Source organism: Rattus norvegicus, chromosome 6 (assembly GCF_036323735.1).
Source record: "Rattus norvegicus strain BN/NHsdMcwi chromosome 6, GRCr8, whole genome shotgun sequence".
Classification (NCBI taxonomy): Eukaryota; Metazoa; Chordata; class Mammalia; order Rodentia; family Muridae; genus Rattus; species Rattus norvegicus.
The window spans coordinates 63,296,803-63,323,244 of record NC_086024.1 but is presented as its reverse complement, the minus strand read 5'-3'; the positions used below and the strand labels follow the sequence as shown (position 1 = coordinate 63,323,244).

At 41.2% G+C, this 26,442-nt stretch overlaps 1 protein-coding gene across 5 annotated transcripts in view; it reads right to left on the bottom strand.

The window, feature by feature from the left end:
• The window catches only part of Dock4 (dedicator of cytokinesis 4), a 389,723-nt gene that overhangs the window by 306,528 nt on the left and 56,753 nt on the right, over window positions 1–26,442 (bottom strand). The window lies entirely within an intron of this gene.

The window sequence follows — 26,442 nt, the reverse complement described above, 5'->3', positions numbered from 1 at the left end:
TCTGCAGTAAATTCATCCAGACCCCCTTTTCCTGAGTATTGTTAGAAAGCAGGAATAGGGAAGGAGTAAATACTTGCATTATTTGGTTTAGCTGCATTTGCTGAGGAAAGAGCAATATCTACACAGAAAAGGAGAGAGAACTGTCCTTTGCAAGACAAATTTCTAAGGACGAATGGAGGAGGAGATGGCCGTGGCCTCTTCTACAGGTCTCTGTAGCAGCAATTTCCTTCCTGCAGGAGTAGGATACTGACTTCCTGGACAAGGTATATCCTGGAGGCCAAGCTTCCTCAAAGTAGCAGAAGCACTATGTAGACTCAACATGGGTGCTGCGGCTATGGCCCCCAGGCCCTTCCCAATGTAAACAGCCCTCTGCAACAAGAATCATCTCCAACAGGATGAAAGTTTGGCTGACTGTGCTTCTTCCCAACGGTAAAGACGCCAGAAGAGGCAGCATGAGAGTCAGGATGAATACAGGCTGACTCAATTCCTCTGTGGGCTCCAAATGAGACACAGAGAAGGAAGAAAATACATAAGAAGCTTAAAGTGTAAAGCGCAAAACTGTTCCTTTGAAAGCAGTGCTATATAAAGCCAGGAAATACACCTCTCCCATAAATGCAACTAGCTTTCATGACAGTGAGTCTTGGGCCACCTACTCACCCAAGGTAAAACCATTGAACTAAAAATATGAATGTATTGATTTTCTAAGAATATTGAAAAGCAAGGGCCCCAGGTTTTAGAAGAGGTTGCAGAGAGAGGAGCCACTGGACCAAAGTTATATATTTGTAAGTGGTTTTGGCTACATTTCCAAACACAACACTATTATTGCTATTAAGCTACATGAAAATGATCCAGAAACAAAAGCACTGTGTTCAAAGGCAGGGGCCTTAGTGGGGACCCTCCCAGGGAAGTCACAAGGTTGCTCAGCATGAATAGGAGCCTGCTTTCATTTTAAGTTAATAGTGTGACAGATAACTTTCCAATAAAGGTGAAAATTTCCACACTCTGGACAAACCTTAATACTTGCAGAATTCAATTATGAGTCAAGTAAAAATTCAAGGAAATAAACATGCATACAAGCTTGTGTGTAACCAGTGACCTTCACCACTCCGTAGACTGTGTTTTACATGACATATTTATAGATATGCTATGCACTCATCCATTTTGGAGCCACTGTCCTCAAAGACATGCTGGGATATTCCAAGAGATAAAACCAAATAGGATGAAGCACACATACGCGTTATCCTGGCAGGTGGACCACCACACTGTCCAGGGAGAAGAAGCCACATGATAAACAGGAATCTCAGGCCATGCCCATCAGCTGGTTAACATAAGGGCCAAATGTGCCAAGTACCTTACATGAGGCTAGGAGGAGACGTGTTAGGCAAATTCTCTGTCAAGGCAATGGAGTCCTTGTTTTTAGAGAAGATACCGTTGCTTAGGGTGACTTCCTGCCCACAGTCCTTTCAGATCAAAGACTCTTCATGTCCATCAACGCTGTACTAAGGATTCTGTTTTAGACACATCTTGCCTCAGATCCCAGACTGGTGATCAACTAGAAGGGTGGGCAAGAGATATACTCAAGGAAGAACTGGGAGCACAGAGGCAATGCAGCTCACCTTTCCAGCATGGAAATACATTACCACATCTAGCTGTCAACACACACACACACACACACACACACACACACACACACACACACACACACAAAATACCTCTACAAGAGCAAGTTCTTACACGCTCCTTTTTTTCAATTCTACCATTGTATATTTTTAGCATTCCCAGGAGTGGCTTCTGCAGCTCATTACCTACTGTATTCTAAGGCAACTTTTCAGGGGTTTCACTTTTTCCTCTCCAGAAAAGTTATATTCTCTGCCAGTTCAGACAGCGAGTCGTATGGCCCTGACCTCACATTTAACATGTCTTCAAGGACATGCTGAGTTGCCACTTCCAGAGAGAAGACTTAGTGCCTAGGAGAAAGATTCCTGAAGGTAGGATTCTTAGAAAGCCACGTAGACACTGAGTCTTAAAAGGTTACATCGCACAGTTAATAAAAATGGACATGTAAATAAAAAGCAACAGGAAATTACGGCAAAGGCCATGTTGAAAGGAGCCATTATTAGAGAATGTTCAGGGCAAAGTAGGGTGTTGGCTGGTTCTAGCAATTTCAAAGCCAAAAAGATGGATCTCTTTCTAATGCTACAGGGCTAAGGAGAAAATCTGCACTCTTAGCTTTGAATCCACTGTAGCCCATTGGGGACTCGGTCCTGGAATCCCAATCTACTCACAGGTCTCATGGAATGAGAAGATTAAAAAAAAAATGGCCCAAACACCAAGCCACTCTCTAGGACTAAGAACATCCCCCAGCACGTAAGAATATGAACCAAGGTCCTGTCTAAGAACTGAACAAAAGGAAGGGGCTCAGTTCTGGAAACCCCACAACAGCAGGTTCATATTAGCCTTGTGAATAGTCAAGGAGTAATTACAATTGTCCCGTGCATATCTGTTCGCTGTTTATTTGTTGTCTTGAGACACGTTCTCACTGTACTTGCAAGGCTGTCCTGGGATTCACTCTATAGCCCAGGCTCGCCTTGACTTATTATAGTCCTCCTAAATGTTAGGATGATAAGCATTAGCCACATGCCCCCAGACAAAATAGTAATCATTAAAGATAGTACAGAAAATGCAAAAGTCACCTTGGAAAATCAGTTTCTCTAAATCTTACTTTAGAGTCAATAAGATTAACTTCTTTTTGGATGCTTTTATACAGAAGTAAAAGTAAAAGTCATATAAAAATGCAGCCTAAAATAAAGCATCATTTTCTCGGGCACCTACCCTGTTCCAAGCCACATCGCTTACATAAACTCATTTCCTTTCAAACCACCCTGCTTTCTGATGGTGTAGGGCTAAGGATGAACAAAATGGTCACCACACTTTCTGGAGCTGCCTGAAACCTGCGGAGGCTGTCACAGCCACACCTACTAATGCAGACACGCGGGATCACATGGTACCTAGATCTAAAGGTTGGTGTTTGACTATACATCATTAAAATGTCACAAAGGCTCATCAGAAACACGCCAAGGCACTGCTGTCCTGATAGGCCGGCAGGGGTAGATACAATTAGTTTCAAAATTCTTATTTTTGCAAAATTTTATCGTCAGCAATAAATGTTGTCGGTTCTTTTCACTGAAGTTGCAGGCTCACACTGCGGTTCTGCAAACCCCTGTCTTCAAAACATGTAAGTCTGAACTGTAATAAGTGTGGCCTTCACTTACCACGTAGGAGGAAGCGCCAATTAATAAAAAACAAACAAAAAAGAGAGAATCACTTTCCCCCATTCAAACATGCTTTTAAGTGTTTTGTGGTGAAAGAACCAGCACTCTTGGGCTGAAGAGACGGCTCAGTGGTTAAGAGCACTGACTACTCTTCCAGAGGTTCTGAGTTCAAATCCCAGCAACCACATGGTGGCTCACAACCATCTGTAATGGGATCTGATGCCCTCTTCTGGTGTGTCTGAGTACAGAGCTACAGTGTACTTACATTTAATAAATAAATCTTAACAAAAACAAAAAGAACCAGCACTCTTCAGTTTGCAATGCATGTCACTACACTCTTACAACACAGAATCAGAAAACTCTGAACCCAGGGTTGAAACTTTTTCTGCCACATTAAGGACATTCTTAAGTCAAACTATTTTTATGCCTGCAAATACACAGATATGAAAAACACAGAGCCTGAGTTGTTGTTCTATTCGGGGAGGTGCTTCCTGTGCCGATGAGTACAAGGCTGTTGCCCACTTTCTCTTCAGTTAGATTTAGTGTCTCTGGTTTTATGTTGAGGTCTCTGATCCACTTAGACTTGAGTTTTGTGCAGGGTGACGAATATGGATCTATTTGCATTCTTCTACAGGCAGACTTCCAGTCTACAGTCAGACTAGCATCAATTGTTGAAGATGCCTTCTTTTTTTCCATTGTATAATTTTGGCCTCTTTGTCAAAAATCAAGTATCCGTAGGTGTGTGGATTTATTTCTGGGTCTTCAATTCAATTCCATTGACCAATCTGTCTGTTTTTATGCCAATGCCATGAAGGTTTTATTACTAATGTTCTGTAGTTCAGCTTGAAAGCAGGGACAGATGGAGATTTCTCCAGAAGTTCTTTTATTATACAGGATTATCTCAGTTATCCTGGGTTTTTCTTATTTTTCCATGTGAAATTGAGACTTGCTCTTTCCATGTCTGTTAGGGATGGTGTTGGAGTTTTCACGCATTGAATCTGGAGGTTGCATTTTGGTAAGATGGCCATTTTCACTATGTTAATCCTTCTGGTCCATGAGCATGGAAGGTCTTTCCATCTTATGATATTTCCGTCAATTTCATTCTCCAGAGACTTGAAGTTCTTGTGCTACAGATCTTTCACTTGCTTGGTTAGAGTCACACAAAGATATTTTATATTACCTGTGGCTATTGTGAAGGGTGTTGCTTACCTAATTCCTTTCTCAGCCCATTTATCGCTTGTATAAAAAAGGGCTGCTGACTTTTTTTTTTTTTGAGCTGATTTTATATCCAGCTATTTTGCTGAAAGTATTTATCAGCTGTAACAGCTCGGGAACAATAATTAATAAAAGGGACTTCGTGAAACTGAAAAGCTTCTGTAAGGCAAAGAACACTGTCAATAAGACAAAACTGAAGCCCACAAAATGGGAAAAGATCTTCACTAACCCAGGGGGCTAATATCCAAAATTATAAAAACTCAAAAAATTAAATACTAACCACCCAAATAACCCAATTAAAAAATGGGTACAGAGCAAAACAGAGAACTCTCAGGAGAGGAATCTCTAATGGCTAAGAAACTCATAAAGAAACATTCAATGTTAGTCATCAGGAAAATGCAAATTAAAATGACCCCAAGATTGCATCTTATACCCACCAGAATGGCTAAGGTCAAAAACTCAAGTGACAGCACATGCTGGTAAGGATAAGAAGTATGAATAATACTTCTCCATTACTGATAGGAAAGCAAACTTGTACAACCACTTTGGAGATCAATCTGATTTCTGGGAAACTGGGAGTAGTTGTACCCCAAGACCCAGTTATACAACTCCTGGGAGTATACCCAAAAGATGCCTCACTACACCACAAGGACACATGCTCCACTATGCTCATAGCAGCTTTATTTGTAACAGTCAGAAACTGGAAACAACCCAGATGCCCCTCAACTGAAGAATGGAAAAGAAAATGTGGTTCATTTACACAATAAAACACTACTCAGCTATTAAAACTAAGGACATCTAGAAATTTGCAGGCAAATAGATAGAACTAGAAAATATCATCCTGATTTAGGCAACCCAAATCCAGAAAGACACATGTAGTACAGACTCACTTATAAGTGGATATTAGCCATAACTTACAAAATAACCATGTTATAATCCACAGATGCAAAGAAGCTAAGCAACAAGGAGGGGCAAAAAGAGGATGCTTGAATCTCACTCAGAAGAAGAAATAAAACAGATATCAGAAATAGACGGAGAGAGGGAATTGGGTGGGAAAGGAGGTGGAGTTGGGGATAGGTGTGGGGAATCAGGTCTGGGGAGAGTGAGGGGGGAAAGAGGCCTGGGAGATAAAGGAAAATCAGTGGGCATCTATCTCTGTGACAACTCAGAGACCTGGGAGGATATAGAGTAACCCTAGCTGAGACTCCTAGCAGCAGGGGATGTGGAACCTGAAATACACACCTCCTGTAGCCAGGGAGGGAGGGAGACACCGACCTAGCACAAAACCTTTGGCCCAAAATTTGTCCTGCCCACAAGATGTGCAGGCATAAAGATGGAGCTGAGATTTAGGGACTGGGCAACCAATAACTAGCCAAGTTTGAGACGACCCCATGAGAGAGATCCAACCCAACAATATTAATGAAACTCTTCTGTGCTTGCAGACAGGAGCCAAGCACAACAGTCATCTGAGAGGATCAGGTGAAGCTCAGGGAGTCTTATGGAAGAACTGGGAAAAGAATTGAGAGATCTAGAAAGGTCAAGGAAACCATGAGAAGACCTACAGAGTCAACTATCCTGGGCCATGGGGGTTCACAGAGATTGAACCACCAACCAAATAACATGCATGGACTGGACATAGGCCCCGTTCACATATGTAGCGGATGTATAGTTTGGTCTTTGTGTTGGTCCCCAACAACTGAAGTAGAAGCTGTCTCTGACCCAGACTATGTTGCCAGCCTTTTGATCCCTTTGCCCTAGCTGAGCTAACCTGTCTGGCACCCATGGGACAGGAAGAGCATAGTCCTCATGAGACTTGGTGTACCAAGGAGGATTGGGACTGGACAGAGAATCCCTTCTCTGAAGAGAAGGGGAGGAGGAAATGGGAGAAGGAAAGTGGGAGGGTATGACTGGGAGGAGAGGAGGGAGTCTGTGACGGGGATGTAAATTAGCTAATGAAAAACAAAACAAAAAAAGCAAACAATCAAAAACCACAATGACTATATTTGGTATCATAGTTGCAAAAGATAAAAACACCAGAAATTATACATATCAGGTTTTTCACAACGTACATAATACCTTAAGACTATCATGAAGATATTTTCTTTTCTGTAGACCTATCCGCAGACCACTACAAAGCCTTCTCAGAGACTTCTAGACTCTGAGAGTCCCAATATATGCATGACCATTAAATTTTACATCTAAGCCATATCCTGTCTACAATCCATTTACTCTACAGTTTCTATGGGGGGAAAAAAATGCTACCAGATTCACAAACAAAAGCTAAGGGTTAGATTTTTAACCCTCACTCCCCCAGGAAAGATCTTTTCAGTCTTCCCCTTTGACAGGGAAGACCAGCCACACCTTCTGTTAGCATTGCCCCTAACAAGTCTGCCTGACTTTCATGCTTGGCTTCCCCATGCAGTCACTCATGCCCCACTGTCTATTGCAGGGAACCTGGTTCTCCCAATGCACCACTGTGACTGCAATTCCCTCTGCCAGGATGCACCTGAACATGCTGACTCTCTGCTTACAGCAGAGGCTGCACAGAACAACAACCTACTCCCAAGCTCCTTCTCCCTGACAGTTTATTATATCTGAATGGAGGTTCCAAGACAGACTCTTCCAAAATTCCCCAGGCAACACTCAGCTGAGACAAAATGAGTCTACCAATGGGCACCGCCCTCAGCAAAGTCTTCTGGAAGACTCCAGAAGCCCAGGAACGTTCCTTTCTTCGAAACCTGCTCTCTATGGCTTTCACTTCTTGTGGAAAGCCGGGATAGCATTCGCCATTACAAGATGGCGCTGGCTTCCGCTGCGCCAGCCCGACTTCCTTTCAGGAAACTAGCTGTGTGCGCATGTGCAAGAGTGTGTTCGCGCCAAGTCTTTGCCCACCCCGGGGCGTGCCAATGAGATCATGGGTAAGCGACCAATCAGGCGTGGACGCGCCGCGCTAGGGTGTATATAAGCAGCACCTTTCTGGGCCCCGGCTCTCTCCTCTTCAAGATGCAATAAACGCTTTGCTGCAGAAGGATCCTGGTGTCCGCGCGTGTTCTTGCTGGCGGGACAATAGCGCGAGACAACTTCTTCGGCACCCCGCCTTAGTTCTGCTGTATGCTGTTGCTCTTTTCCCCCAGGTAGCTGCAAAGTCGTTGAATACCACCTTGACTTTCCCTTCACCCTATATTTGCTAAGTACAGCGGTACTTAGTACTAAGTGCCTAGGATACAGATTCAACACAAGCCTTTCATTTTTCAGTTGTGGCAGAGTGTCTCATTAATGTTAACATTTTAAGATTTAGTTGCAATATGATATGTGTGTGAGTACCTATATGTGTGTATGCCTAGTGCTCGCAGAGGTCAAAAAGAGGGTATCAGATGTCCTGACACTGGACTTACAGGTTGTTTTAGACCACAGGCCTTCTGCAGGAGCAACAAGTACTCTTAACCACTGAGCCATCTATCTCCCTGGCTTACATGTTAACATTTTAAAATATACAACTCAGTGACTCTAAGTACATCTGTGCTGTTGGAGAAACCTCATACCAGTTAGCAGACAACCAACCCCCTGTCTACCTCTGTGCATTTAACTATTGTGGGTGCTTCATATATGTGCATGACCTATGTCTGGTTTGTGATCACTGTTTTCAGGGCTCATCCAAGTTGCAATATGTATCATTACACCATCCCATTTCTGCATACATAGATAGGTCTAGAAATGAAGCCAAGCGCTGTGTAGCCTCGTGCATCTGCTAGCCAACAGCTTAAGTTACATACACAAATGGAGTGCTTAATTCTATTCCCACCTACAATTAAAGCCTCGATATTCTACTGAATAGAAACATCTTACTCATCTATTTATCTATTTTAAAACAGATTATTATTTTGTTCAAAATGTCCATCTTATAACTATAGCCAGTCTTTGTAACCAAAGAAAAGCACCTATTTGCCCAACCTACTTCCCAAAGAAAATATGCCACATGACACATTCGAGATGAGAAAGCTTAGCCACACAAATGACTGCGAACATCACACTGTACCTAACATCGAAAATGAAGCCAGGCTTCAGTTCAGTCTGTAATGGCTCAGGCAATGATAAGCCTACTCCTTGGACCAATTAAATAATTCCCATTTATATTTTTAAGACGCCAAAGAGAACAAACAAAATCAAAACAGTTTATTGTGCAGTCAGTTTTCTATAATGCTTGCTTTAAAAACACAATTTGTTCCAATGGAATTAACACAAAAGGAAGTGATTTGTGCATAACACAAATTTCATGTTTAATTAGCATGGCTTCCTCGGGGTGGGCAAATGCTAAAAATGCACACTCAGTTGAATCAAGCCTTGAAGACACTCACAAAACACACCTGCACAGACTTTAAAGCACTGACTAGCATCTCTGTGCACTGCCTGTACTGCAAGCCACAGTAATACATGGCTTTAAAAGCTCTCCTCAGGGTAACTACATATTTATTGTTATATCTATATGTACTTCTTGGCCATTTTATATGTGTAAAGTTGTACCATTATTTTTACTAGGTTCCTGGGTTTTTGTTTATATTGTATTGCTAAGTTCTTGAACACAAGTCTCAATCTCCATTTTCTTCCAAGGCACTGCATTCTTGTACAGCCTAGTGAGTTTACGAAATGCAGAAACCACGTTTCAGCAAAACTGACTTGGTACTTGTTTTAAAATAGAAGTTGAAGCTGAAGCCCACACTTTAAGCTGCAGATCTGTGTTAGGTTGGGTCTCTCTTAGGCATCCAAAGACAACACTGTTCTTTTTAAGCCTCTCACCCCTTCAACTACCGTTAAAACGTTTCTTCGTTGCTACCCTTCATATTGTTCCCCCAAGGTCATGCATAATTCCAGGACCATCTCCCTTTGAACTCCTAAAATATCCACCCACGCACAACAGCAACCCATGAATAAAGCAACTGTATTCACCATGGCAAGAAGAGGAGAAAGCAAAAGCAACTGTCATCTCGGCCCTCTAGCCACCACCCTGCCACCATGTCCTAAATTCTCCATCTCTTCTACACAGAGCACCAGCTCAGGATACACAAATACCCAAAACACTAACACAATTTTCACGGCTCTCCCTAGAAATCTGAATATTTGGTTGCCTACAAATAGGTGTTAGCCTCTTCCTGTTTTCCTACTGAAACTGTATCAATGTGAAAAGGGAGAGACGGAACCAGAGCTACTCACTTCAGCTTCATTTCCAACTACTATTGGTGGTGAAATCACCCTTAGACAATACGCAAATGATCATGTGATTCTACAAAGGAACTAAATAAAGCAGGAGAGATATGACATTTTGGAGGGAAAAAATAGAAGCCATCAAGCTGTAAGAAATAGAAGACACAGAAAGAGGGAAGAGATAGGAGAGAAAAGGATAATTAGATTAACTAAGATTAACTATAGATTTTTGGGCGGGCTAGAGACTTGCATTCACTTGATCCAAGCCCCTGTTGCCACTGTCTCAGGATACTAGGACACTCTCAGGCTTCCTAGTACTAGTAGTGCCCAAAGCCCTCCGATGCACTAAAGATAAATGCCAAGAACCTGGCATTTATCAGACCATAGGACACAGCAACCCAGTCACTCAATCCAAGCAACTGTATCCTGGATGCACTTTGGAAATATCTCTTCATAGTGAATCAGAAAAAGGTCAAAAGCAAGTATCTGTCTGAAAGTTAGCTCTCATGAATTCTCAATCCAGACAGATCCTTCTGTGACCTTGAGTAAGTCCCTTATATTACTGAGCATCCATTTCCTTATCTATAAAAGGACCATCTTGATGATATGAATTTCATGGAGCCCTTACCAGGTTATCAAAGGCCAGCTTACTGCTGACACACAAATTATTAGTTAAGCACTTTCAGTAGCCTATCTAGACCTTGCTGTAAAGCCTGAGGTACAAATATCACAATAACTGTACAAGAGAAAGCAGAAGTTATAATAAATAAAATTTGACTGTACAGATTGTGTAAGAGATCATGTGTCATCTGTTGGAGTATAGGGGAAAAACTATTAGGTAGTGATATTTTAAATTTAGGTTGTAATATCACAAAAGAGAACCTAGACCTCAAATTTCATAAAATATTAGTGAGGCTTAAGCTCTGCCAGCATTAGTAATATAGACGAAAGAAAAAGAGTGTCTTTACTGTTTACATGCTCAAGAGATGATACCAGTGTCTTGACACATTAGAACTTTCTACATATCTAGAAAGAACATATCCTGTGATCACATATAAATTAAATAACCCTGACATGTGCACTCATTATAGAAACTCCTAACACAGACAGTCCAAACTTCTCCAAAAGCACATGTGTAAATATACGACTGTGGTCCTTTGTGTGGCAATTGTTAGCAGGAGTAGAAAGTTTACTTAATTGGGTTAGATAATCACCATAGATGTTCTAATACACTAGATCTGCTGAATGAGCTCTTGAAAGCCAGATTTCATTTCTAATTTCTTGGCTAATTTTAGAATAGTTCAATATTTGGAGATATTTTTAGACATTAAACGTCTGAAATACACAGTTATCAAAATTAGATCTCACCAGCCATTTGGCTTATGGGGCTAACAAGGTGATTTTGTTTTATTCTACCCTATTCTGCTCCATTCTGCAATAACATAGAATTCAGCTAGTATCAGGTATCCAGGAAATTCAATTAGGCATGAAGTCATTCATTAACTAAAAGTATTAGCCAGCAGCTCTCACATATCGAGCGTGTATTATATGTCAAAGATACCACAATGTGTTTTTATATGCTAATTCTCACAACAAAACTGTGGAATTAAACAAACACCCTTCGGCACATCTGGTGAAACTAGACCCGAGCACAGTCAGCCTGAAGCCATCTCATGCCCTTTATAATTTAAAAAGCATTTACTCATTATATGTTAATATCTACATGCATAGGGTCTCAGGTCCAAGCTACCTTCTTCCTTCTAAGAACAGCAGACAATTCCCCTAGATTATGATATTACCAGATATAATTTCACTGAGATGTTTGGTTGGCCTCAGATTCCCAGTGCTTCTCAAGGAGATCTACATTTGTTCTCTCTGAACACGCACTCAACACAGCTTCCCACAATCCCACAGGAGCAAAGTGACTTGTTTTCTGTCCACGTAGGCCAGTGAAGTTAGTGACCTCTTGGTCACTTCAGGGTCACTTGCAGAACCCTTCCTTTCAGACTTCCCACCTCCACCACTCACCCCCTCACCCAGAGACTTCTCATCCACTCTACCATGAAAGAAAGACATAGAATACCTTTGTCGTTTAAAAGTAAGAGTTCAGGTACATAGAGACCAGCGAGAAAAATAACTCTGAGAGGACCACTCAGAGACACAGGCAAACACAGGTGCTCCAGGGGCTTTGAGTCCCTTCTCTTTGGCTTCCTTTCATTTCTTGCTGTCAATCATATCTGAAGTTGCAGTGGTCTGAATGAAAATAGCCCCCTAGGCTCACAGAGAATATGGCTAGTAGGGGGTGTGGTCTTGTTAGAGGAAGTATGTCCTGGGGGTGGGCTTTGAGGTTTCAGATGTCCAAGCCAGGTCCAGTATCTAGCTTTCTTCCTCTTACCTACCAATCTAAATATAGAACTCTCAGCTACCTCTTTGGCACCATGTTGGCCTTCATACAGTCATGATTCCCACCATGACAATAATGAACTTAACCTCAGAACTGTAAACCAATCCTAATTAAATTTTTCCTTATAAGAATTGCTATAGTCATAGTGTCTCTTCAAAGCAACAGAAGCCCTAACTAAGACAGGAGTCCACTAGTGCAATAAAGCTGCTTAAACCAAGAGACTCTGTTCAGCTTTCTCTACTGCAAAGTTCCAGTTGCTCTCTATTTACCATAAAAATGATGGTCCCTTCTTTTTGAATATTAAAACAAAGCTCTAAAAAGTTCCCCACTACTATACTTGGATCAACTTCTGTATCTCCCCCTGGTTCTATATGACCTACATTTATTCCTGAGAATAAAGGTGGCAGAAACAATATTAGCTTACATTTCCACACTTGATCTTAGCCAAAAGGCCGAGAAGCGATGCTTACATTTCCCACATTTAATTTTCCCTTTGAATTCTACTTTATCTGAAATTAGCATCATACTCGATTCTCACCTGCCAATGTCAAAAGATCCTATGCTGTATTTCTAATCTTAATTTTAAAAGACCACTGTGTTGTTTAATTGCAGTATAATCTTGGCCTTTTATAAACATATAGCTTTAGCAGCATGGGATAAATTGATAATGTGAAAGAGATCTCCAGAATGTTGTCGGCTCACAAATCCAGAAGTCAGACCCTCAGAGTAGCCCTTTTCCCTCCCCAGCCTCTGCAAAGCCAAATCCCCTCCATGTTCCTGTCAATCCAGCTCCTCAGGTGCAGTGATTTCAAGACTGCCTCTTATGATCAATATTTACTTGGATTTATTTTATTAGATGAGGTCTCATCTAACCCAGGCTGGCAGGAAGCTCCCTATGTAGCCGAGAATAATCTTGAACTCCCAATCCCCCGCCTCTACTTTCCAAGTGCTGGGATTACAGAGGTATGCGACCATATTCAACTTTATTCTTGTCCTTTTCTCTTCTTTACAGTGTGTGTGTGTGTGTGTGTGTGTGTTTGAGAGAGAGAGAGAGAGAGAGAGAGAGAGAGAGAGAGAGAGAGAGAGGGAGGTCTACTTCATCAAAGGCTAAACTTCTGTTTACTTTTATCTATTTTAGTGTTATAAAATTTGAAATGCTTTTATTGGTAGCTTCTTTTCGAGTTAGAAAGCTCTATTTCTCTGATTAGGAAGTAAAGAACAAGGTAACTCAATGCTCCCATATTCAGAGATGAGGTTTACAGCACTTGTCACAAAGAGTAATGGGGAGGAAGGACTGACAAGAGTCTGAGCTCAAAATCAAAGCAAGAGTAAGTTAGCTAATCCCCACTCCCATCAGCCACTTCTGCAATTCAAAGCACAGTGTCTAGGCTTTGGGGTTCCATTCAGGAAACCTCTTCCTACCACATGAAAAGAAAATAATTTTCTAAATGATTCCATGCCACATGTCAACTAGTTGCTCTGTAAGTCTTCACTACCCATCTATGGAATTCCTATAGTGAATATTATAGAGCAAATCTTATATTCTAGACCCTATATGGCCCCATCTCCTCTACTACACCATTCAGTTAGAAATTAAAACAGAAAGACAAATATAAGTAAGGAAAGCTTTAAAAAAAAAACTAAGTTTGAACTAAATCTTCACAGAGGGACCCTAGATAAAATAATGTCTAGAGGTAGGATAAGAGCTACCTATCTTACATGACTCCTCCACTACTCTGCCCTGCTACTAACTATAATCTGAAGGTCATTGTGACAGCAAAATACTGTTTTCCTAATTATAGGGAGATTATGTTAAGTGACATCATAAACCAACACTCAGTAACACTTTAGGAAGAAGATGGGAGCACAAGTCAGTCCCAGGTGTTATTCCCCAGAAACTGCTGTATTTCTTGAAACAAAGCCTTGGGTGACTGGGACCTGTCACCAAGTAGGCTGGGAAGGCTAACAGTGAACCCAAGGAGCCTTCTGTTTCTAACTACCCAGCAGGGGGATTACTAGTAAACACCCCCATGGCTGACTTTTCCATGGGAGCTGAAGATTGAAGTCAGCTCCTCAGGCTTACAAACTGAGCTCCCTCCCTTCCCCTATAACTTATTATTACATATAGGAATAAATATAATATATGAAAAATACTTAGCAAGGATTCACTATAAATCTTATTTTTAATCTCAAGTTTGAGAAGATCGCTATGTGATCTTTTATTACTCCCTCACCATAAGAATGATTTTAAAAGGGAACAATTGGTAAGATGTCTTTTTTAATTTAAAAAAAAAAAGGTAGGCCTATTATAGGAACATATTTACCAATACATTTTATATATAATTTGGTCGCTGTTTTCTCTACAAGCTTCCCAACTGTAATTTCCTACATGTTTTATACATAGGCTGTCCATGAATTAGTGTGCTGAGAAGTGAGACAAAACATACAATAGGCCTAAATGAAACATTCATATCAAAAGTGAGAATGCATTTCTAAACATTGAAGGTCTTTTCCAGAGGACGACCACATTCATGAGGTCTCTCTCGCAAACAGCTCCAAATCACTGAGTTAACACAGGTCTCACTGGAAACAACCAGCAGGAAAGTGCACAGCTTCTCCAAATGTGAAATTACAAACAATGCGGGATTCTATCCTTTAACAGCAATATCTCTCCAGGGAAGGGACGTGTCAGTTCACTTCAGGGAACTGAAATATCGACTACTTCCTATGATATCTTCATGCTTTAAATTATAGTCGATGGAGAAAATCATATGCTTTAGAGACAGTTCTCTCCCCACCAGGATGATCCAAAACCAGCTCTATCGTGTCATTTACGGTAATTATCCTGCCTCTCAAAAATCCAACCGGCTATTTAAAAAATACCAATGTAGTCAGTCTTGCTTTCTGAAACACAAGGTCATTTTGTTTGAGTGGTTATTGCCAAAGGCCTCTAGATACAGCTTTGTTGTTCTTCCTTGCAGGGTGGCCCCCAGGGCATACAGCAAAGATATCTGAGGTACCCCATGCAGAGCTATGGGCACCAAATCTGAACCACATGGGTAACTGCATCCCACGACAGTCTGGCACTAAGGAACGACTGAACCGAAGGACTGTCTAGGTGAGAATTCTAGTTCCTCAGGATATGTGTGGCCTCCATGAAGTTAACCACCTCTCTGAGCTTTGGTTGCTATTCTCTAAAACAGTGGACACTACAAGAGTAGTCAAGCAGATCCCCGTGAAACTTCCATGGTAGGCAAAGAAGTTCATCCGTACTGAGCATGGCACTGTACTCAGGATGCTTCCAATCAGCCTCACCACCGTTCTTACAGAATCGTCAATGAAAGGAAGTATGAGGTATGTCCAATCAACAGCAAAGTGTATTTAAAATTATAATTGTGATTTTCAAGATAGACAATCTCTAAGTTCTACCCATAGCCCAGGATATGTTATTTATATTACTTAGTATCACAGAAGTCCAAAGAATTAAGCATTATCCTCTCTATATTAGAGACTAAACAGAACCTGAAGAGATAACCAGAGCTATGATGACTAGCTTCTACTCACTGCCAATTTCCTACCTCACCCTGCGGTGCCTCCTTAATGTCTGATATTCTCTCACTAGATATCGGCTAATTACTGTACAAGAGGGAGCAGAGATATCTTGGTGGTTAAGGTGTCAGAGCAGCTCACCCACTACTGCCTAGAACTCCAGCTCCAGGGAGAGTCAAAGATTCCAGCCTCCATGGCCACTCCCAATCATGTGCACACACACACACACACACACACACACAACACACATACACACACACATACACACACACACAACACACACACAACACACACACAACACACACACACACAACACACAACACACACACAACACACACACACACACACACACAAATTAAATCTCTAAGAAATAAATACCGAACAATAACAATAAAATAAACTCAGCCTTACCTCACCAAACAGTATGTACTCAGTGTTTGTATAGAAAGCAAAAGCTATAACAGCTCATCTATTTAAAGCATTATTGTTAGCCAAACACCACAGCATACATAGCATTAAAAAACTTCCTTGCTACCCCGTGGCAATAGAGTAGTCCAGCACTGCCCTTCCTTGATCCTAGAAGAGTCTGAACGCCGCACCCAGGTGGACCCTCTCAGAGTTACCAATACTGGTACCTTAACCACTCATCTCTCTCATACATTGCTAGTACAAGAGTGAAATGGAAAAATCACGGCAGGAAATAGTTTAGCAGTTTCTTATAACACTGAATATGCACTTTTGACCTAGAAAGATAGTTGTAGGCATTTCTCTCAGAGAATTAAAATGTATATGCAACAAAAACCTGCATACAAAGGTTTGTAACACTTTTACTTGTAACAACTCCAAACTACAAACAACCTGAATTTCTTGAGTAAGGAAAAGGTTAACCAATTCTGCTCTACTCATAGTATTTTCTATACTATAGTATAGAAAACCCAGCATGCAAAGGATTGAATTCTCATCAATGCCTTGAATTCAAGGCATTATAGTTACTGGGGGTTCGGGGCTCATCTCCAAAAGTTATATGTAGTATAATCCATTTCATAGCAGTCATAGATGACAAAATTACAGAAATGGAGAATGGGCCAATATTCATTAGGAATTGGGAACCAACAGAGAGGTAGGGCAGCCTCAAAGCAGTGGTACGGAGGAGGCCTTCTGTGGTATGTGTAACCATTCTGTATTCTCACTGTGATGCTTACAGGAATCTATGTGCAGGACGTAGCATTCATACACACGGACGCCAACAGAACGAGTAGTCTGCTTTAACAGTAATGCACCAATGCTGATGTCCTGGTTTGATATTCTACTACAATTACAAGATCTCCCCGCCAGGAGAGCTGGCCAAAGGACACATGAGACTCCTGACAGCTAAGGAATCTCCTATTCCTGTAATTATGCCAAAAGAAAGGAAGCCTGGGAGGACAGAGGGTAAAAGGGGAGGGGGTTCCCATGCTAGGGCTTAGCTCTATAAGGAGAAAACTACAAACTACAGGAACAAGTTCTTCCTTTGATGAGACTGGGATTTCCACTAGTTTATTCAAGCTACAAACAGCGGATAACCCCTGTTCCAGACCTCAAAAATGGGCAAAAGCAAATGTATTCACATACCCCTACTCTCGGGCTTTCAGGAAAGCTGTTCTCCAGCATCAAGTCCTTGGACTCTTTATCCAACATAACAGGACTATGAACATATCCACACTTCAAAGTGGATAATTCTTAATTCTCCCCAGAAAGGTCAGGAGAGGCTCTATCCTCCAAGGGAAATTTGAGTGGAGTTTGAAGGCTCAGTAAGAGGTCACCTGGCACAAGTAGGAAGTGCGAGACAGCCAGGAAACCAGAGGAATGGATAGCACCCCAGCTCAGACTGCCCTACAGGACAGTGGAGACAATATAACGTATCTAAGGGTGGTGACCCTGGGAAAGAAGAAAGGTCCTGAAGGGCTCTAGAGCTCGCTGTGGGAGATGAGCCTTAAAGCTGAAGCAAAGCATGCCTGTGCTCCCTCCACAAATGACAGAAAGTCTTAGCATCTCTTTCTATTTGAAGATACTTTCATCATTTCTCTTCCTCACAGGAATGTATTTTAGTTGGTAATAGAAACATAACATGCACGAACGATATAGCATGATGCTTTGTTTTCCTGCCTAAGCAGAGTTCGTAGACCCTTTGGAAAAGTAGAACTAATGAAGTGACGAATTATGTCACTACCCTAAGTAATACAGAAATGCTAGAACAATCTCATTAAGCATATTCCCTAATCATATCTGTTTTTTGATTCAATCTGCCCTTTCTCAAAACTAATCTGTAATCACTTGGGCCATGTTTTTTAATTCGGTGAGTATGGAAAACAGTTAAATGTTCAGGGTGTGTGTAAAAAATGTGTGTCCTACCAAAAGGAACCAATAATTCTTGATTTAAATTTAACAGCCTATTCACAGTGGCAATAAAATATTAATGGCACTGTGAAGCTGAATTTACTCAGGCAGTAACTCACAGTATCTGAAGTACAGTCTTTATTGTATGTTGAGTCATTACATCAGTAAAAGTTACCAAAAAATAAATCTATTTGACTTCCAGTATTTTATACAATAAATTGAGCCATTTCTCCCAGTGTCAAGTTAGCTTTGAAATACATGGGCTTATAATGGTGAAAACCTACACAGTATCAAGGAAACGGTAAGCCATCTGCTGTAAACATGTCTTAGAACTAACAAATGAGATCCTGTCCCTTCTTAGGTTTGAGATGTCTTCTGTGTTTTGAGATAATCTAGTGCTCCCAGCGTGAGCTGGATGCTGCATGCTGGACAAGATCAATTCCCTTTCAGCGTTCAAGGTTATTTTGAAATGTGCTTTAGCCCATGACTGATCAGTTTGAGTTGCACAAACAGAACACCCAAGTATATGGAAGCGAGTGACCCCCTGAATACCATGGTAGGGCAAAAGAAACCAGTACATCAGAGGAGTCAGGAGTGTCAATTCGACAGACATGGGTCATTCTCCAGTTGAACGGCTTAGTTACCCATGGCTTTCTTAGACAAAGAAGAACTAATCTATTATAAGTTGTGTGCGTCCTGAGCACAGCAACTGTGTTTGATTCCTCCTTAGCATCTTCAACCCCTGGCGCAGTGATTCTTAATGAATGGGTTTTTCTTTTTGACTGGATGACTAAATGGCACAATGAATGCATACATGCAAGATACAACACGAGAAACTGCGAATACATTATTAGTGCCATTCATGCACTTATATTTATTGCAACATTCATTAGGTGCATGAAATGGTGCCAACTGATTGTAAAGCCAAAACGTAAAAATAACGAGAGGCAACGCGCCATAATCCCTGCTCTTAAACACGTAACAGGGCAGCTGTAAATCCACAAGACACAAGAGAAAGGGGAGGAAAAAGAACAAAGAAAAGCTGTAACAACCTTCAGGGTTTCAACTCATCTAGTGGCGTAGGGGTGAGAGGATATAAATCCCACCCCTGGAAAGAGACCAGTGTCCCTATGGGGACAGCATCCAGGATCTGGAGGTAAAAGGACAAAGCAGACAAAAGACCCTTCATATGATCATTATCAGCATGGGCCTAAGACACTGTCAGCATCTCATTTTGGAAAGATTTATTAATATCTCTGTTGAGGGCTAAGATAAAAGGGGGTGGGAGGTGGGGAGGGTGGCAGTTCTCAGACCATCAGCAAAGTGGTAGAGTGCCAGCCACAGCAGCATGTGACTTTGATGGGATCTCTTAAATCCATGTAAACTGTCTCCCTATTTGGGAACTATAGGTCATTTTCTCCACGGTCGCTTAGTAACTACAGAGAATCCTGAAGAGGCTTCTGCTGCACAGTTTCAAAGGCACAGATCAGCTTGAACTCAGGCCCAATACAATTACGGAAGCACAGACTATCATCCCCAAAGGCTTTCTAGGTATCATGAACAAAAGAGTGGAACTTAACTGGGAAAAGCCTGGGAGATAAACAGGACATTTGGCCATCTGGGCCTGTGGCAGCCCTCACAAAGGATGTAATGTTAAAAATAGAGTCAGCAAACACTCACACAGAGATGGTATCTGGGGACAGCACAAAGCCTGATGACATCCCTGCCCTGGAAACACCTTACAGGAAGGCACTGACGAGAGCACATGTGTAGACTGCACATAGCAAGGCAGGGATGCTAGGCATCGACTAGAGAGATAGGCCTTCATTCTAGCATATTTACCTCGATTCAGTACCCATGTTGATAAACTAGGAGAGCAGGACCCAGGCAGAGAGATCACTAAAGAACCATCAGGAGCTTCACTAGCCTGAGGGCCACTAACGCACACTTTATTCCCCTTGAATACCTGGCCCACTGTTCAGCTCACCAACCCTCCCTGCAGGATTCACTAAGTGAGGTCCCTATACCTGCCTTTCTTCTGTGGGGAGTTACTAACTTGACTCCTGAATTGTACTTGATAGAAGCAAGAAAGTAGACATTCAGTACTCAGACCCCTTAGAATGTAGAAGTCCAAATTCCAGGATCATGATGGACCACTGAATTCTGCATTTCAGTCTTCCTGAGATATGCAGACTCCTTGCAGTCTAAATCCAGGTATTTTTTGATAAGGTATTTCTGGGGGGCTGACGACTACATTGGTGGTGGCCTTGTACATGCCTGGGAGCCACATAAGCTGGGGAGCGTTCTCATAAGCTGAGGCCTTCCTTTTTACTCTTTTCAGGAAAATGAGAACCAAAATAGAGTACAGAAATGGAGGAAGCTGTCTCTCTCTGTTTCCATCCCACGAATGCGAACATAATGACCCTCTAAACAGATCCACAAACGAAGAGCCACACAAGTCCCGCTCAATCCAACACAAACACTCTCATATTTTATAGCTCCTTGGAGTTTTGATTTTTTTAAGCTCCTTGTTTAAATGATAAATAGAATAGAATAACAGGGGGCTGCTTGGGGGCCAGTGAGATGGCTCAGTGTAAAAAACAACAACAAAAACAAAACAAACACACACAAAAAAACACTTGCCACACAAGCAAGAGAAATACAGATCAGATCCCCAAAACCTGCACAGATGCTAAGTGGGCATGGTGGCTGGTTGATAATTCTAGCAACAAGTGGCAAGATAACACTTGTTATCAAAACAACCAAGCTGGCAAGATAAAATCTATTGGTAAACACTAGGCTCAACCAAGAGACCTCAATGAGTAAGGTAGAAAACGATTTAAAAAAATGGCAACAGTAACCTCTACATACATGCTTACACATGCATGTGTGACACATACATGACTGCACCTGCAGTCACATACACACTTACACATATATACTCATATACATAAACGCTCATACAGCATACATGGGTACATATATAAAAAAAAGAAAAATAAATAAAAGGGCTGCTTGGTCATAGAGTTACAAAAAGTAAGAGGGCTTATGTGGGAGAAGATTGTATGAATGCTAGAAAGTTGTTAAGTTAATCAGTGCTATTCAACCTGCGAGTCACCTATTATTAATGCTTCTTAAAATGGCTCATGGACACAATGACCTATGGGAGAATGAAATGGGAGCAGAATTGAACAGAGTAGAATGGACCAGAGAGGAACAGAAAGGGGACACCATAGTGACCTCACCTTGTCAGGACTATCGTTTGGTGAATTTGTGCCATGGCGAGAGGCCAGGATGGTGTCAAAAATGACACGTTTAAGAGGCAAATGGACCTTTATTACGGTGAATTCTTCAATACCTGCCACTGCTTTAGAATCATTTCGGTTGTAATTAGACTAAGTTCTAGGGGCTTTGAAATTTACAGTTAAGTGAAGAAGGTCAGGGAGGAGGAAATAGATAGAATATGAATATACACATCTCAGTGGATTTCTGTGGTTTGGATATGTATTTGCTTGTTTGAAGTTTTATGTCTGTTTGTGTTGAGGGACAGGGTTTCTCTATAGTCCTGCCTGCTCTCAAACTCACCAGGCTATCCTCAAAACTGTGGCACTTGTCCTGCTTCTGCCTCCCAAGTGTTGAGATTACAGTAATAAGTCACCAGGCCTAGCCACCCTACATCTTTTAAAATAATCTTCTCCATAAACATTAGAATGCCACAGGATAATTTAGCCCTGTGAACAAGGTATGTAAGCTGTATTTTACTAACATTTTTAATCATCTTAATAGCTGTAAGAGATAAAGTGTCTTAAAAAAAACAGAAGGAAGTAATTTCTAAATGATACTAAGTAATCAAAGAGTTTCAATATTCTCATGTGTGTTATCCTACTCGACAAGAAAATGCTCTGTCTCAATAAAACACGCTTCATTTCCCAGAACAGAAGTAGCATCGTGATTAAATTGGTATTCATCCCTGATTGCTACAAAAATAACCTCAATCTTAAAACACATGTACACAACAAATAAATAAAAACATTCTTTGATTAATCGATGAAGTCTTCTGTGTGTAATTTATTCTTTCTAAACCTCTGATCAGTTCAATTTTGCCTTAATTAAGAAATAATTTGTTCTAATTAATATACAACTATTCCAACTGGGGCTCTTTAAATTAATTGTTTCACAGCACTAAGTTAAAAGTGGACTGAACTTTTCACAAGTAAATGATTTCAAGTTTATTGACAAAAAAGTAACTGAATTGTGAGTTACTTAAAAGTAGAAACATGGATTCTTGTAGTCGTGGCCGAGTGGTTAAGGCGATGGACTTGAAAAGTAGAAACATGGGAAGGAAATGCTATTATAGCATATTTAACCTTGCCTCTTTCTCACCCTGTTATCAGCAGTAGCATATCTACCCATCTATAAAAATGAGTATCCCTACTGTATTCCTTTATATTTTCCTGCCATAGTGTTATACATATGGTAGGTACTTTGAGATTGCACAAGACATACTCAAGTTATTCAAGTGTCCAATTATAGTCTAATCTATTAAATATTATTCCCTAAAGCAAATTCTTATTACTATGTAGCCCTTCTCCTTTAATCAACAGGAAGTCATCGTTCAATATTTTAGTATCCCAGCACTCCACTCTCACTAGGCTGCAGTGGTTGAACAGCTTGCAGAAAATTCTGGAAACAACGAAAGAACACCAGGCCCAGAGACTCGACCATCTAAACCTACCAAAAAAACAAAAGCCATGCCCAGTAGCTATTACTATAAATGTGCAAAGGTCAAAACAGTATTTTAACCACTAGGAAAATGTAGGGTTCTTTTCCCTTTCTTTCCCACCATATCTAAAGGCCAACAGTGTAGAAAATAGCAATAAACAGGCATCCTTGTTAATTCCCTCCCACATTCTTCCTTGTTCCGGGTCGCCCACCTCAAATTAAGACTCAAAGTTCTCAGCCTCAAGAAGGCTGAGCGCTCAGCAGCACCACAAACGATCAGAGTTTTCTCTTGTGGCACAGATTGCAGCACGCATACAAAAGGGACGTCTGTGGGCTACTTTCCAAAGATGCTGGTGTAAGTCCAACATCTCCAGAGCTGTTTTCACCCTCGCTGTGTTTGGGAGCTCCAGTCAATAGCTTGCAAAACTTCAGAGCTCTGAAGGAATTCAGACAAAATAGAATGAAACTTGTTTTCCTAGAAAAAATATATTTTTAACAGAAAGAAACAAAAAATATGAAGGGCTAGTGAGGCAGAAAACCCCATTATCAGCTGGTCCTGTTTTCTCTCTGGGGTCCCAGAGACCACAGCTGTGATTTGAAGCTGGCTTATCAACCAGTTCACCAAAAACCATGCTGCAATTCCCAATAACACAGAGCAGTGAAGTTAGAGAGTACAAAGCAATTGTTATTAGCCAATCCACACACTCAGAAAAAAGTCAAGCAGGTTACAAACTGCCACAATCCACTCATTCACACTCCCCTGTGGTGAGCCTTTTGCAGCAACTGCCCTATAGCTAAGTAAGAAGAATCCTAGAGCTTATGAAAGACTTGACAAGAGTTCAAGGTCAAGTGTTCTAAGTATCTAAATGGTCTAAGGAAAACAGTCGCCTAATATGGCACTTACTCTATGTGACCGGGCAAGGTTTGGATTTGTTTGTTTGTGTTTGTTTGTTTGTTTGTTTGTTTGTTTGTTTTAAAGGTGGTCACATTTAAAGGAGGATGGGAAGGGTGGGTAGCATTTTAAAAAGCAGAGGCGGACAAACAACTTGAATAAGGAAATGAGCACAAGAGCTGACACCACTCAGAAGGTTAGTGTACACGTCAGCACTGCCCGGGGCTTGTATTTATGATGCCCGTCCTAGGATTCAATCATGGTATAGGGGAGAGAAGCCAGTAAGAAGACAAGCGGGGTGAAAAAGTAGGGTGCCCCTAAGACCAAGCCTCCTAACCTGGATTTCACCTGAGACAAGAGGAAATATTATCAATTGTGTTTTTGAAAAAGGAAATAAAAAAAAAAAAACAGGTGGAAAAGAGTGCATAAAGGGAGAGAGAAGACAACTAGAATCACAGGTCACCCAGAGATGTTGCTAAGTACATAACTGCCAAGAATTTTAAAACTGTGTCATCACTTAAGTGGTATGCTGTGCTACATTCAAGAACAAATATTAAGATCTGGGAGACTCCTAAATATTATTTATTTCACCTTGTACTCAGTTCAATAAACCCTTTGGTCAAATCCCTTCCACAACAGGAGACATTAAGCAAGCAGTTCTGTGTCAAGTCTGTATAGGGGAGTGCACTTTCTCAGCAGCTTGAAAAGTCGAGAAGCATCTCTCCGGATTAAATCGTTCTTATCGCTTGGGCTTTGGTTTCCAAATCTGCATGGACACCAAATATTTTGCAACTATGCTAACACATCTTTGGGTTTTACCAATACTGTAAAATCAGAGGGGTTTGGGGGGCTCATAATTGATTTTATACTATATTGGCAACCATTTTTCATAGAGGCAAATCAAATAAGGATGCATTTTACAACTACTCGGTGGTGTCTTTGATGCAATAAAACAGAAATATAATACTTCACACAAGCTTGGCCAAATCCCTCTGCAATACTAGTCTGTTGGCTAGTTTGACAAGGGTTCTCAAAGGGAGGGGTACTGAGAACACGGAGGCAGACCCCACCAGCCCAGCAGCAGTCTCCCTTTTACAAGTTGTTGTGTGCCCTGAACCAGGTAAAGTTTCTTTGCATTTTTGGTTCTGAAAATGAGGCTAACAGCATCTGCCTCCTGTCTATCACATGAGACATACACACGCAGTCCTTTGTACAATATTTGACATGCAATCAATATCCCCAGGGGTACTGGACCTGTAGCAGTGGCAACCCACAGATGAAATAACTCAGCCTTCATAATCATTGTTTACATGCCATCATTTCTGACCCTTTTGCCCACTTCTGGATCACATTGATTTGTCAGCATATCCACTGTGTATAGAAATAAATACGCCATTGCCTATGTGTTTTGGCATGAATCTAGAACAGAAGGGAAGTTGTTTCCCTTACTTTTGAATACTATCAAACATGAATTATAGTCTCATAGGTAGAATAAGGTAGGATAACAAAACCAAAATGAGGGGCTGGAGAGATGGCTCAGAGATTAAGAGGAATGACTGCTCTTCCAGAGGTCCTGAGTTCAATTCCCAGCAGCCACATGATGGGACACAACCATCTGTAATGGGATCTGATGCCCTCTTCTGGTGTGCCTGAAGACAGCAATAGTGTACTCATATACATAAAATAAATAAATATTTAAAAGAAAATGAACACAAAACCAAAAATAAACTAACAAAACCAAGTAATCAAAGGGCTGAAGAGACAGTACAATCATTAGGAGGATTGCTGTGTAATTATGAAGACTAGAGTTCGGATCATAGCACCCATATAACAAGCCAGGAATACCACAAATACCCGTAACTTCAACTCCAAAGGATACAGTGCTGCCTTCTAACCTCCAGACTCACAGGCATGTCACACACACACACACACACACACACACACACACACACACACATACACACACACACAAACACACAAACACACACGCACACACAAAATTAATCAATCAATCAATTTTAAGACAGTATTTACAGAAAAAGGCAAATTATATATTCCTATATCATATGCAGAGTCTATAAATACTAGAATTGTAAAATATTACCCAGGAAAGAGACAAGAGTTTTTCCTAATGCCAACTAGATGGGAAAAGTCCCTCACATGTCCAGGGTCTAGAAGAAACCACTCACAGGCTCTATGCAAGTTCAGCTCTATAGATGCCCATTCCTATGCTGTACACAGAGCGTTTGAAGCTCTCAAAACTTATATGTTGAAGTCTTTTCCCCAAGATCAGTGACATTTGAGATGAAGCCATGATGGTAGACAAGTAGGCTGAGAATGGGACAGGAGAGTGGGGCCCTAATGACGGGATTAGTGCCTTAGAGTGATCTCCCCCCACATACAAGCACTAATAAAACCCTTAGGAACCCTCAATGAACATGTAGCTATCTACAAGCCTGTCAGCAAGCCCACTCAGAAACCAAATCTGCAGGTCCCTTAAACTCTGATTAATAGCTTCTTAGTGAAAAACAAATGTTTGTTGTTTAAAGTACCCAGTCTTGTTATTACAACCTTGAGCAACTGAGATAGTTATTGGTGTCAAGAGTCAGGAAGCAGGAAGCTCCTACAACCACCGACTTATGCACAATGAGAAACAGTCTGTGGACACCAAGAAGACACTGCTAATTGGTATAGGCACTGTCTGCCAAAACCTACCAAAAAGCTACCCTATGCCTACTAAGCAGAAAATATAAAACTGCCCCCAAGCAGTTGATTTGATCATAAACACCAATCCCTAAAGCAAAGAAGCTACG